The following is a 14,128-nucleotide window of genomic DNA, read 5'->3' on the forward strand; positions in this document are numbered from 1 at the left end:
TTGTTTAAAAGGCAGAGACAGAGAGGGAGAGAGGAAGTCCCCAACTTCTGATGCACCCCCAAGTGCCCACAACAGCAGGGGCCAGCCCGAAGCCAGGAGCTGTGAATTCAATCCAGGTCTCCCACGTGGGAGGCGGTGCTCCGAGTATTGTTGCCTTCCAATATGCAGCTTAGCAAGAAGCTGGAATCAGGAGCAGAGCCAGGACTTGAACCCAGGTACTCTGATATGGGATGTGGGTGTCCCAGGTGTGTCTTAACTGTGATGGCAATTGCCTGCTCCCAAGATGTATTTTTTTTTTCTGTCTGAATTGTTATTTATTTGGAAGGCAGAGGGAGGGAGAGAGAAAGAGAAAGATATTTTGCATACTGGTTCACTCCCTGAATGTCTACAGCAGCTGTGGCCAGGCTGCAGAGCAAGCTCAGTTAGGGTCTCCTGTGTGGGTGGCAGGGATCCAGTTACTTGGGCAGCTTCTTCTGGAGTTCAGAGGGACAGCTGACAGCGGGTGCCATGACCACATCAACTATTTTTGGGTTCCTCCAAAGCAGAGCTAAGATAAATGCTTGGGTGAGAGTCATGGGAAGAAGGCCAATCAGTGTGTTAATGAGCCACTCACGGCTATGGGCGCTCAGTCCTGCTGGGACCGACTGGGGACTGCATCACCAACCTCGGGACCCTTAAGGGTGTGAGATGCAGGGGCAGTTGTCCTAGTCTTGTTCCTCACTCTTGGAGGCCTGTAGTACTGCTCATCTGGTTTTTATTACTCTAAGGAAATCCCTGAGAAAGGAAACGTTTTAGAGAAAAGAGGTTAATTGGGCTCAAGGGCAAGGCCCTTGGATGGGCTCGGTTCTTGTGAGAACTTTCTTGGTAGAGACCTGGGGCAGTGTATGGCATGACATAGCAAGAGATGTGTTGTATGCAGGTCGGTGTTTCTATCTGTCCCTCCTCCCTGAACACCGTAGTCTTGAATGTGTGTCCATTCCCTTCATACCGTGGACATATGACTGGAGATTAAAGTGCTGTGTCAATGGGCTGTGAGAGGAGAGACCATGTTGAAACATGGCACAGGCTCCTCCAGGACTCACAGACTCCTCACAGACTCCACCAGGAGTGCAGCTAGCCCACCCAAGGACCCAGCGTGCTTCCTTTTCACAAGAAGGTTCTTGGGAAGGAGGTGCAGGACCCATCTGCAGGGGACCTTGGGTTGGGTCACAGCTTCCCGGGGATGTGGAAGACATGCTGTACCCCTGGGACGTCCCCATGTGCAGGGTTCCCTGCCCAGGACTGGCTGCTGCTAGAGAGCTCCAGACCCTCATTAGGACTCCAGCTGGGTACAAACTGCTCTTGCTGGGAGGAGCTCAGGTCTGAATTCTCTGCAGCCTGGGCGCCAATGGGCATGAGGGATTGAGACACCCCATTTTTTTGTGACCTTGGCTCCCACTTCTAGGGCTCTGGAAATAGTATGAGATGAGGGGTTGACGTCAGAAGCCTGTTCCACTCTGTCAGTTTTCCTGACCCCGGAGCTGCCCCAAAGCCAAGTGATCAGAACTGTTTCAAAAGGCATGGTTTTAAGGATGAGTATTTGTCCTAACAGCTAAGTATTTGTCCCACCTGGCTTGGATTCTCAGCTCCCAACTGGCAGCTTCCTGCTAAATGCAGACCCCTGGAGGTAGTGGTGTTGTCAGCATATGGAAAGGCGTGGAGGTGGAAAAAAGCCTAAGCTAGTTGCAGAGTGGGAAGATGACCAGTGTGGTGGGTGCTTAGGGTGAGGTGATCAAAGTGCAGGAGGGAAGGTACCCAGGAACCAGGAAGTTCAAGCCAAAGGTGTGTTGTATCCCTAGTGGAATTGCAAGGCATTCATTGGCTTTTTAAGCAAGGGAAAGATGTGACCAACTTTGTTTAAAAAAGATCGCGAAGCTGTGACAAATCGGTCGAGAGGGTGAGACTGACGCACTGGGGAGACCTGAGACACTGCTGGGTGGTAGAGCTCACCGTAACCCTTTGCAGAGGCCAGCACCAGCCTTTGGGCCAGCATCTCCAGCAGAGAATTTGGGCAGCTGTAGATTGAGGCAGGCGTCATGGGAATTTTTCCAGTGTGCTTGCCGAAGAGCACGGGACTAGTAAGTAGGTTTCCTAGCTCAAGGGGTGTAATGGACATCAAGTGAAGGAGAGAAAGATCACAGCAGGACTTGTCAGAGTCTGATTGGCACCTGGGCCTGGTGAACTTTGAAGAAAGACCTAGAACATAGTATGTTCCATACTTATTTTGAAGCTGTGTTTTTAATGAAACGTTTTGCAACCAAACCCTCTTAGAGGAATGTTGCTCTAAATTCTTCCCTTGTGTTTCCAGGGCTTACATGCTAATGGGCATCAACCCATTATCCACAACCTAAAGTGAAGTAGGGAGGTGGATTATTAAATTTTTCTGGTTCTCGCCTTGTACCTAGAGAAGCATTCTAAATGCATGTAAGATTCATGAAGTATTAAGATTTTATTTAAAAGGTGAGAAAGTGAACACACACACACGTGAGTGTGGATTGCCCAGCACAGAGGTACCCATCACGAGTGAGCAGTGGTCTCAGAGAAGGGTAGGTGGAGGAGGCAGAGAAAGAACACCCAGCACCTCCTTCAGTCACAGTGTGGCAGAAGAGAGTGCTGCCCGTTGGCCTCTTTTATGAGGTTGACAGGAGTGCCTCTATGGGCAAGAAGTCACCCGGGAGTTTTATGATACCTCCATGAAATTCTAGGTGGATGTTGGTATATATAACTTAATTGTACCTTCTCTCAAGTTCTGAATGAAACAGATGAATCCTGGAGAGGGGGGCTTTTTGATCGACAAGTAGGAGGATAGTGTTACACATGGCCTGGGGGTTGTGATTTCCAAGTACTTCCAGCTCATTAGATCCTATATACTAGCTACCTGTCCCATATCCTTCCACCCTCAGAGGTTTCTTTTTTTTTTTTAATATTTATTTTATTATTTATTTGAAAGAGTTAGACCTCTCTCTCTCTCTCTCTCTCTCCCCCCCGAGAGAGGTCTTCCATCTGCTGGTTCACTCCCCAATTGGCTGCAACGGCCAGAGCTGCACCAATCGAAAGCCAGGAGCCAGGAGCATCTTCCGGGTCTCCCCTGTGGGTGCAGGGGCCCAAGGACTTGGGCCATCTTCTACTGCTTTCCCAGGCCATAGCAGAGAGCTCAATCAGAAGTGGAGCAGTGGACTTGAACCAGCGCCCATATGGGATGCCGGCACTGGAGGCGGCAGCTTTACCTGTTATGCCACAGCGCCAGCCCTGCTCAGAGATTTCTGACCCTTAATCTTAAGGGGGTGCTGAGGAATGAAGTTCCATCTTCTATATCTACTGCTGATCAGGGACATGGTCGTGCCTATCCAGGGTTTGGAAACCTCTTCCTATCTAATCTAATGGATCTATCTCACCAGCTGGAGAATTTTCTTCAGTCACTTCCAGTGGCTTTTGTCTGAATTGTCTTCATTATCCTGAGAAGCTTTTAAATTCTTCTTCTTCTTCTTTTTCTTTTTAAAGATTTATTTATTTGAAAGGCAAAGTAGAGATAGAGAAAGGGAGAGACAGACAGGTCTCACATCTGCTGGTTCACTCCCCAAATGGGTGTGATGGCTGGGGCTGGGCTTGGCTGAAGCTGGGAGCTTCTAGGTCTGCCATGTGGGTGCAAGGGCTCAAGTACTTGGGCCTTCCTCTGCTGCATTCCCAGGCACATTAGCAGGGAGCTGGATTGGAAATGGAGCAGCTGGAACTCAAACTGGTACCCATATAGGATGCTAGTGCAGCCAGCAGCTTAACCCATTATGCCACAAGGATAGCCCCTAGGCTTTTAAATTCTGAAGAAGACAAATTTACCAATCAGAATAAGCATAATTGGAAAAATGGTAAATTGCAGGTAGAATATCCTTTAAGAAAGGAAAAGTATATTCTATTTCCTAAACAGTTGGTGCTGATAGATTGTGAAGATTACAAAACCATCTTGCCTAGGCATAAAGATTTGTAATATCTTTTTTCACTGAACATAATTCTCTTTGAAGTATCTGTGACAGATTCCATTAATCACTGCACATGCTCCTTATTCTATCAGTATATATTCTATGGCTAGTTGGTTTCCATGACTACCTTAGAACATCCACAGACTTGAGTACTTGCAGTGAGAGCTGGCTAGAAGCATAGGCTGGTTTGCCCCAGGCAATAGACAGAGTTTTAAACATGGCTTCACAAGGCCTAGCTGGGTTCCCTGATATTATGGTAGAAGGATTCACTAGGGAGTTTTCCTGCCAATAGCACCTTCCTGAAAGAATCAGCGGAAGAGGTAGGTAAAACATGCCTGTTGTAAAGTGCAGCAGGCTTAATTTGACAAAAGCCGAGGCCTTACTTATCTTTTTCTTCTTCAAGAGGTAATATTTGAAGTCTTAAGTTGGTTCACAAGCAAAGGCAGAATTGTCCTCTGTGTGTTCCTGTGAATACTGAAGAGGTGGAAGTGTAATTCTTGACGAATGTGCCCAGTTTGGATGCCCTGTCATTTGACTGTAGTAGGAGTGCTCAGTAGCACTTAGTAGGTCTCTTCCATTAGGTTGTAATTGATCAGAAGGGGATCCTTCCTTCCAAGTTTTTAATACAGCTGGGTCTCCTGGAGAGAGAGACTTTTGGGATCTGGCACTGGGAGAATTTTGTTACTACGCCCCATCAGAGCCTTCTGTACCTGGCCTGGATTGAATTGTGCTTCATCTGGTGTTGAGTTTCTGTGTTAAAGAGGATGTCGGCGGTGAGGAAGGGCCTTCCATATAACATTTCAAGTGGACTAAGTTTTAAAGCAGTGTTAGGTGTCATTCTCACCCTGAAGAAAGCAGTAGGCAATAACTTAAGTAAAGCAAGGTGTGTGTGTGTTTTTTTTTTTTTTTTTCCCTAGAACCTCCTGTGCAGCAGCTCTTTTTGCTGCCTTATCTGCTGGTATTTTTCTTGCTAACATGACTGTCTTTCTTCTGGGGTCCCTGTAGTGAATGACAGCCACTTCTGAAGGTTCTAGTACTGCCTGAAGGAGAGTTAATTTCTCTTTTTCATATTTAATGGGAGCACTCTTTGTAGTCAGTAGGCCTCTTTCGCTCCAAATTGCTGCATGTGCCATGCAAGGAAAGCATCTTATTTGGAGTGTGTATATGTACAATTTTTTTTTAAGATTTTATTTATTTATTTGAGAGATAGAGTTAGAGACAGAGCGAGAGAGAGACAGGGAAAAAGGTCTTCCATCTGCTGTTTCACTCCCCAAAGAAACCAAGAGCCAAGAGCTTTTTCTGGGTCTTCCATGTGGGTGCAGGGGCCCAAGCACTTGGACCATCTTCCACTGCTTTCCTAGGTGTGTTAGCAGAGAGCTGGATTGGAAGAGGAACAGCTGGGACACAAACTGGCATCAATATGGGATACTCATACCACAGGTAGAGGCCCAACCCACTATGTCACAGCGCTGGCCCTGGAGTCTATAAATATTAACTTTTTGACCTTTTCCGAATTGCAAAGCTCTGGTCACAGCAATAAATTCAGCCTTTTGAGCTGAAATTTTAGATGACAGTGCCCAAGCTTCTGTCACCTGAGTAAGATCCACTGTGGCATAAACTGCCTTTCTGTCTCCTTCCTTCATGAGGCTACTGCCATCAGTAAGCCACTCAACATCTGGATTTCCTTTCTTTTTTTGAAGATTTGTTAATTGATTTTTTTTTTTTTTGACAGGCAGAGTGGACAGTGAGAGAGAGAGACAGAGAGAAAGGTCTTCCTTTACTGTTGGTTCACCTTCCAATGGCCGCTGCGGCTGGCGTGCTGCGGCCGGCGCACCACGCTGATCCGAAGCCAGGAGCCAGGTGCTTCCTCCTGGTCTCCCATGCGGGTGCAGGGCCCAAGGACTTGGGCCATCCTCCACTGCACTCCCTGGCCACAGCAGAGAGCTGGCCTGGAAGAGGAGCAACTGGGACAGAATCCAGCGCCCTGACCGGGACTAGAACCCGGTGTGCTGGTGCCGCAGGCAGAGGATTAGCCTATTGAGCCACAGCACCACCGGCCTGTTAATTGATTTGAAAGGCAGAGTTAGAGAAGGGGGGAGAGAGGGGGGAAAGGGAAGAGGGAAGAGGGGAGAGGAGAGAGGAGAGAGAGAGATTGTCCATCTTCTGATTCACTCCCCAAATGGCTGCAATGGCTGGGGCTGGGCCAGGCTGAAGCCAGAATCCAGGAGCTTCATCCAGGTCTCCCACATGAGTGGCAGGGGCCCAGGCACTTGGGACATCTTTGGCTGCTTTCCCAGGTGCATTAGCAGGGCGCTGGGTTGGAAGCTGAGCAGCCAGAACACGAACTGGCACCTATATGGGATACAGACAGCACTTAACCTGCTATGTCACAGCACAAGCCCCTCTTTTTTTCTTTTTAAATTTATTTATTTGAAATGCAGAGTTACAGAGAGGCAGAGGCAGAAAGAGGTTTTCCATGCACTGGTTCATTCCCCAGAGGGCTGCAATGGCTGGAGCTGTGCCGATCCGAAGCCAGGAGCTCCTTCCGGGTCTCCCACATGGGTGCAGGGTCCCAAGCACTTGGGCCATCTTCTACTGCTTTCCCAGTCCATAGCAGAAAGCTGGATGGGAAGTGGAGCAGCCAGGTCTCCACCGGCGCCCATATGGGATGCTGGCACTGCAGGTGGCAGCTTTACCTGCTATGCCACAGTGCCACCCCAGTAGCCCTTTTTTTTTTTTAACAAAGTTTTTTTGAATTATTTATTTGAAAAAGAGAGATTGAGATCTTCCATCTGCTGGTTCATTCCCCAAATACTGCAGTATTTGGTCCCTGGGCTGGAACAGGCTGAGGGCAGGAGCCAGGAACCTCTTGTAGGTCTCTCATGTGTATAGGGGCCCAAGCACTTGGGCCATCTTCCACTTCTTTCACAGGCACATTAGTTGGGAGCTGGATCGGAAGTGGGGCAGCTAGGACTCAAACTGGCACACATATGGGATGGCACATGTGGTGACTTAATCTGCTATGCCAGGATGGTAGCCTTAACTTCTGGATTTTCTAGCAGTTCATGTTGTACAATAGACCTACTGGAATACACCTGCTCTATGATCTCCACACAGGAGTGAGTCTTTTGGTACTTTCAGATGGCAATAGAGTACCTGGGTTGAGGACTTAGCATACCTTGAGAGTTACCTCATGAGAGTCTAATAAGAGACCTGGGGCCGGCGCCGCGGCTCACTAGGCTAATCCTCCGCCTAGCGGCGTCGGCACACGGGGTTCTAGTCCCAGTCGAGGCGCCGGATTCTGTCCCGGTTGCCCCTCTTCCAGGCCAGCTCTCTGCTGTGGCCAGGGAGTGCAGTGGAGGATGGCCCAAGTACTTGGGCCCTGCACCCCATGGGAGACCAGGAGAAGTACCTGGCTCCTGCCATCGGATCAGTGCGGTGCGCAGGCTGCAGCGCACCGGCCGTGGCGGCCATTGGAGGGTGAACCAACGGCAAAAGGAAGACCTTTCTCTCTGTCTCTCTCTCTCTCTCACTGTCCACTCTGCCTGTCAAAAAAAAAAAAAAAAAAAAAAAAAAAAAAAAAAAAAAAAGACCTGGAATATCGTGAGATGAACTCCTGTTAGCCACTGATGTACTTTAATTTCTAAAAATCTTTATAGCTGGTATGGAGTTTGAGTTTCGAGTGGCTGACCTAAACTCTGCTTGGTGGTTTTCTCTACCAAAGTGCTCTAGCAGCAACTGGCTGTGTGTGCAGGCCATCCTGCAGCAACTGAATCTAGCTGTTTAGAAAAGTAGGCCACGCAGTGCTGTGGTGTAGTGGGTAAGGCAGCTGCCAGCAGTGCCGGCATCCCATATGGGCACTGGTTTGAGACCTAGCTGCTCCACTTCTGATCCAGCTCTCTGCTATGGGCTGGGAAAGCAGTAGAAGATGGCCCAAGTCCTTGGGCCCCTGCACCTGTGTGGGAAGACCCGGAGGAAGCTCCTGGCTCCTGGCTTCAGATCAGCGCAGCTCTAGCTGTTGTGGCCAACTGGGGAATGAACCAGCGAATGGAAGACCTCTCTCTCTCTGCCTCTCCTTTCTCTGTGTAACTCTGACTTTCAAATAAATAAATGAATCTTAAAAAAAAAAAAGAAAAAGAAAAAGAAAAGTAGGCCATGGACTGTGGAAGTGGTCCCAATTTCTAAGTCATTATACCAAGAACTCCCCCTTGTTTCTCCACCACAAATAGAATCAGTGGCTTGTCTGGGTTAGAGATTCCTAGTGCTGGAGCTTCTGTTACTAGCTCTTTAATCCTTTGGCTTCCTGTTGCTCTCCTGTCCGGTAAAGTGGGTCCTTGTCAGGACCCTTAAAGCCTCATATAACTGTTTGGCTATCAACCCAAGTCCTGGAATCCATATTCTATACAATCCCCAGTCTTGAGGATCTACTCTGTTTCGTTTTAGTGGGAAGATGATCCTCATTGGGTTCTGCCTCAGTGCATGCTAACATCGTAACTAAGGACTGACAGTTGGTATCTCTTCTAAAGCAAAGGAGTTGGACATTTGAACATCACCCAAAACTGGTGAGAGAGAAGAATGTTCTCTATCTGATACACAAAGGATAAAGTAAATCTTTGAGAGTGAGGTTTACCATAAACTCCCATAATAATACAACCGGTTGAGAATAGGGGTCCAGCATAAGAAGTTAGTACAGAGTTAAGTGGCCCCAGTGTCAGTTACGAAATTAACATGCTTACCTGCAGTCTCCGTACTCCTCCAAGGATATTGGCATGAGATGTTTATTTCCTCGGAAGCCACCTGAGTCTCCAGGGCCATCGGTCTTCAGATGAGGCCATGAGCAGAGTGGAGTCCCTCCCTCCCTTCAGAAAAAGGGACAGTCCCTTTTCCAGTGACCACTTTTCTTAACTGGGGACATGGACTAAGGAGGTCCTTAAAAGGAACACTCGTTATGCCAGTGTCCTGCTATCCACATCTAAAGTAACCGCTTGCCATGACAGGATGCCTGTTGGGCTGACCCCAAGGTTGCTATGTGTGGGTAGCAGGAATTGCTGTCCTGTTAGCCTGCTGCCTGGACTGCTTCCCACGCTGGAGTATTTCCGTTTCAAGCCTGTCACTGTTGTTAAAGACTTCAAATGGTATTTCTCTCTCTCTGTCTTCTCTTTTCTCTTCTCTTCGATTTATTTATTTGAAAACATTACAGTGAGAGAGAGAGAGAGAGAGAGATCAATCTCCCATCCATAGCTTCACTCCCCAGATGGCCACAACAGCCAGGGCTCAGCCAGGCCAAAGGTAAGAGCCAAGAGCTTCACCTACGTCTCCCACAGGGTTGGCAGGGACCAGACATTTGGGCCATCTTCTGCTACTTTTCCCAGGCCATTAGCCTAGAGCAGGATTGGAAGTGGAGCAGCTGGGACTTGAACTGGTGCCCATATGGGATGCTGGTGGTGTACCTACTACGCCACAAGGCCAGCCCTGAAATACTGTTTCTACCAATCGTCTCATGGGGATTTGAGGTCCCCTGACCAGTTTCTGAAGCTTCCTTCTAATATCCACCTGCTGCCTGACTGATGAAATGAGTACCAAGTAAAGTCTAGCGTTCAAGGGATCAGGATCCACGTTAGTATATTTCTTTAATGCATCTACCAGCTGTCCCTGAAACAAGGCTGAGTTTTCTTCTGCCCCATTACCTCTCTGATTTTATCATTATTTATAGGACTGATAGTACATTTCTTCATCCTTGCCAATAGGCATGAAAACATATGATCTCTTATCTGTTAATCCTCATGTCACTTCTGATAATTCCAATCAGGAGCAACTGTTGTGACTGCTGAGACCCCATAGCAAAATACCCAGGATCCTGAGCCGCCAGAGCATCAGCATGGCTTTGAGCCTCAGCCGACCTAACACTGTTTGTCTTTAGTGTTACGAACGTGTAAGTCAGTCCAAGTTAGGTCACAGAGTTAGGGCCTGAAACTCATTGGTAAATCTAGGAGGGCCCTTTAAAAATCTTTCTAGATTTTTTAAAAAAGATTTTATTTATTTACTTGAGAGGTAGAGTTACAGTGAGAGGGAGAGAGAGAGAGAGAAAGGTCTTCTGTCTGTTGGTTCACTCCTCAAATGATTGTAACGGCTAGATCTGAAGCCAGGAGCCAGGAGCTTCTTCCCGGTCTCCCATGTGGGTGCAGGGACCCAAGGACTTGGGCCATCTTCTACAGCTTTCCTAGGCCACAGCAGAGAGCTGGATTGGAAGAGGAGCAGCCAGGACTTGAACCGGCGCCCATATGGGATGCCAGCACCGCAGGTGGAGGATTAACCTCCTGTGTTATGGCGCCGGCCCCTAGGGTTTTTTTTTTTTTTTTTTTTTTTTTTTTTTTTTTTTTTAAATGTTGTTTTAAATCAGATGTGGTGAAAGGGACACATACTCTAATTGTCCCAACTGCACTGCTACTTCTCACAAAAGACAGGATCCCCACTTTTGGCTGCTAAGGAACCCCACTGTGAGTAATCCTGGTTGTCCTCTGGTAAAGGGGGACAGAGAGTCAAAAGGTGGAGGTGGTAGAATGACAGAAGTTAAAGAGTCAGGTTCTGAAGGTACAGGATGATATCTGCTGTCCTTTGAAGATGATCCTGGTGTTGGAACTTTTTTGCTTGGGATGGTTGAGGACTTGCTAATAACGGGTCATCTATGAAATCTATTGGTTGTTCCCTTGTCTTTGGAAGAGTAGCAGGGTCGTGATATAGCCCACTACCCTTTTCATGAGTAAAATGTTGATATAGTGCCATAAAGCCCTATACATAAGCAACTTCTGACCATTTTTATTGTTCTTTAAAATAGAGGTCAAGTTCTGAAACAGTATTAGAGTTAAGATTCCCATTCATTGGCCATGTTTCTCCATTTCACAGCTTACAATTTGGCCAAAGAATATTACCAAGGAAAACCAGCTTATGACACCATTCAGTTTAAGAGCTTCTCAGTGATTAAATGTGCATCCTATGGGTGTTAGCCGTAACCGAGTCTGTAACTTGGGAAGACAAAAGTTAAGAAGGGCTCAGTGTAAATTCAGTTATGCTTAAGCATATGGCTTAATGTCTTGTATTAGATACATTTTGATGCCTTGGAAACTATGTTTGAAACCCAAACTGGGGTTTTCTGTTTCAGCCCACCTCTGGGGGCTGGGGAGGGGTGATTCCCTTTAGGTTGAGCTGAATCTGGGGTATTATTATGGAAAGCTATAGATACACACGGACCCACAGAACCTATAGTAAACTGGCCACCAGGGGGTGCTGCTGTGTTGCTGAGGCACCAGTTTACCACAGGAGGCAAATTTTTTTTTTAAAGATTTATCTATTTATTTGAAAGTCAGAGTTACTCAGAGAGAAGAGAGGAGAGGGAGGGAGGGAGAGAGAGAGAGAGGGAGGGAGAGGGAGAGGGAGAGAGGTCTTCCATGCGCTGGTTCACTCCCCAATTGGCTGCAATGGTTTGGGCTGCGCCAATCTGAAGCCAGGAGCCAGGAGCTTCTTCCGGGTCTCCCACGTGGGTGCAGGGGCCCAAGGACTTAGGCCATCTTTTACTGCTTTCCCAGGCCATAGCAGAGAGCTGGATGGGAAGTGCAGCGGCTGGGACTTGAACTGGCACCCATATGGGATGCTGGTGCTTTAGGCCAGGGTGTTACCCCACTGCACCACAGCACAGGATCCCTACCTGGAGGCAATTAACGCATGTATGATTGGGCTTTTTTCCTAGCACCCCAAATGCCCTTGGGGCCATGACTACTGCTGCTAGTGATTTTGACTTCTAAGGGATATTGTACCTTAGTCTGGGAGGTTATCCTCCAGGATGATAGAAGCCAGCGTATGGCTGAAACCAGCTGTCAAAATTTTAGCTTAAACCCACCTTGAAGCTTTTTGTACCCTGAGAATCCTGGGGGTCTTACTATAACGTACATTGAATTTTTCGACCTTAAGAGGCATTGAACCCCTACCTGAAGATACCCATATCTTCAGATGTTGGAGTTGAGAAATCTCCATGTTACACTGAAAATTCTAACTCTTGCCAACCAAGCAGGTGTGTGCAAAAATGCATGGAGGTCACCATATGGGGGACAGGTTTCCCACCCATCGACTTGCAAAAATGATTGGGGATTGAGGGGAGTCCCACTAGAGGCCATGATTATGGGAGCAGAAGTCCCTCCACAGCTGGGGTGGAACCTCTACCATATTTGGAAGTCCTGCCTCCTGACACCTGGCATGGTAATCAGGCAATAGAAACTATTTGACCACTTCTCTTTCCAGAGAGGTGAAAGAGTGGAATTAGTGAGTGAAAGTTGTGTGAGCCCACCAGTTTTTTTTTTTTTTTCAAGATTTATTAATTTATTTGAGAGGCAGAGTTACAGGGATAGGGAGAGATTGAGAGAAAGGTCTTCCATCCTCTGGTTCACTCTCCAGATGGCTGCAACACCTGGAACTTGGCTGATCCAGAGCCAGGAGCTTCTTTTAGTCTTTGACATAGATGCAGGGGCCCAAGCACTTGGGCCATCTTCTGCTTTCCCAGGCCATTAGCAGGGAGCTGGGTTGGAAGTAGAGCAGCCAGGACTCAAACTGGTGCCTATATGGGATGCTGGTGCTGCAGGCGGAGGCTTGGTCTACTATGCCACAGTGCTGGCCCAAGCCCATCAATCTTAGGGGAAAAACCTTAATTTGAATCCTTAAGACAGAACTAATCCACCACGTGTAGTCCATCCATGGATGCTAAATGCTGTGTGGCAGCTTGTCATACAGAAACAATTAACTATGAAATACACTACAAACTGTGGGTATTTGTAAATTACAATGAGTGCATATAGATAATCTGCCCTATTCCTGATTTTCCATAGGAATCCCCTTAACACTAACAGTTTCTTGCAATTACTCCCCTGCACATAATAGCATTAGCAGCAAAGGCATTCACATTTACACATCTTAACAGAGCTGCCCAAACAGCAAGAGCAGTGAATTGGGGGAGAGATGTATTAAGATTTCATTTATCCAGGAACCTCATGTGAATGAGAGAGATTTAGTTACCCCACTGGTATCTCATGTCTGGCTTTTTCCAAGCTCCTGCCTGATTAAAATATTTATTTATTTATTTGAAAGTCAGAGTTACTCAGAGTGGAGAGGGAGAGAGGGAGGGAAGGAGGGAGGGAGAGAGGGAGGGAGAGAGAGAGAGAGAGAGGTGTCTTCTCTCCGCTGGTTCACTCCTAATTGGCTGCAATGGTCAGGGCTGCGCCAACATGACGGGATTATTAAACTTTTCCAGGTTCTTGCCTTGTACCTAGAGAAGCATTCTATGTAAAGGCATGTATAAGGTGCACACAGTTATAAAGTTTAATTTAAAAGGTGAGAAAGCAAACATACATACACACACACATACATATTCATGTGGAGAGTGGGTTGTCTCACACAGAGAAATGCCCATTATGAGTAGTCAATGGACCCAAAAAGAGAAAGGGGTTAAGGGAGGGGAAACAGCACCTAGCACCTCTCCTAGTCGTGGTCTCTGGCTGAAGAGAGAGTTCCCCAATTTTTTGGCCTCTTTAAGAGGTCAGAGTGGGGTGTTTCTTTTTTCTTTTTTTTGACATGCAAGAGTGGACAGTGCGAAAGAGAAACAGAAAGATCTTCTTTTACCGTTGGTTCACCCTCTAATGGCTGTCGCGGCCAGTGTGCTGCGGCCAGCGCACCGTGCTGATCCGAAGCCAGGAGCCAGGTGCTTCTCCTGGTCTCCCATGCGGGTGCAGGGCCCAAGGACTTGGGCCATCCTCCACTGCACTCCCGGGCCACAGCAGAGAGCTGGATAGGAAATGGAATAGCCGGGACTGGACCTGGCACCCATATGGGATGCTGGCACTGCAGGTGGCAGCTTTACCCACTACAACACGTGCTGGTCCCTTTCCTCCTTTTTTTTTTTTTTTAAAGATTTGTTTGAAACAATTACAGAGAGAAAGGTAGACACACACACAGAGAGAGAGAGAGAGAGAAAGAGAGAAAGCTTCCATTTTCTGGTTTACTTCCCAAATGGCTCCAGTGGTCAGGGTTGGGCCAGGCTAAAGGTAGGAGCCAGGGTTTTCATCCGTGTTGCC

General features: G+C 47.5%; 1 protein-coding gene across 6 annotated transcripts in view; it reads left to right on the forward strand.

Annotated features, from left to right (window-relative positions):
• Positions 1 to 14,128, forward strand: part of VWCE (von Willebrand factor C and EGF domains) — a 112,866-nt gene that overhangs the window by 32,472 nt on the left and 66,266 nt on the right. For 2 of the 6 annotated variants that reach the window (XR_011386967.1, XR_011386988.1), the window contains exon 21: positions 12 to 8,575. The gene's annotated coding sequence lies outside the window, so the exon portion shown is untranslated. The remainder of the gene's footprint in view (positions 1 to 11; positions 8,576 to 14,128) is intronic. The other 4 variants (XR_011386972.1, XR_011386981.1, XR_011386977.1 and 1 more) reach the window with 3 other exon arrangements.

This window comes from Oryctolagus cuniculus, chromosome 1, assembly GCF_964237555.1.
Source record: "Oryctolagus cuniculus chromosome 1, mOryCun1.1, whole genome shotgun sequence".
Classification (NCBI taxonomy): Eukaryota; Metazoa; Chordata; class Mammalia; order Lagomorpha; family Leporidae; genus Oryctolagus; species Oryctolagus cuniculus.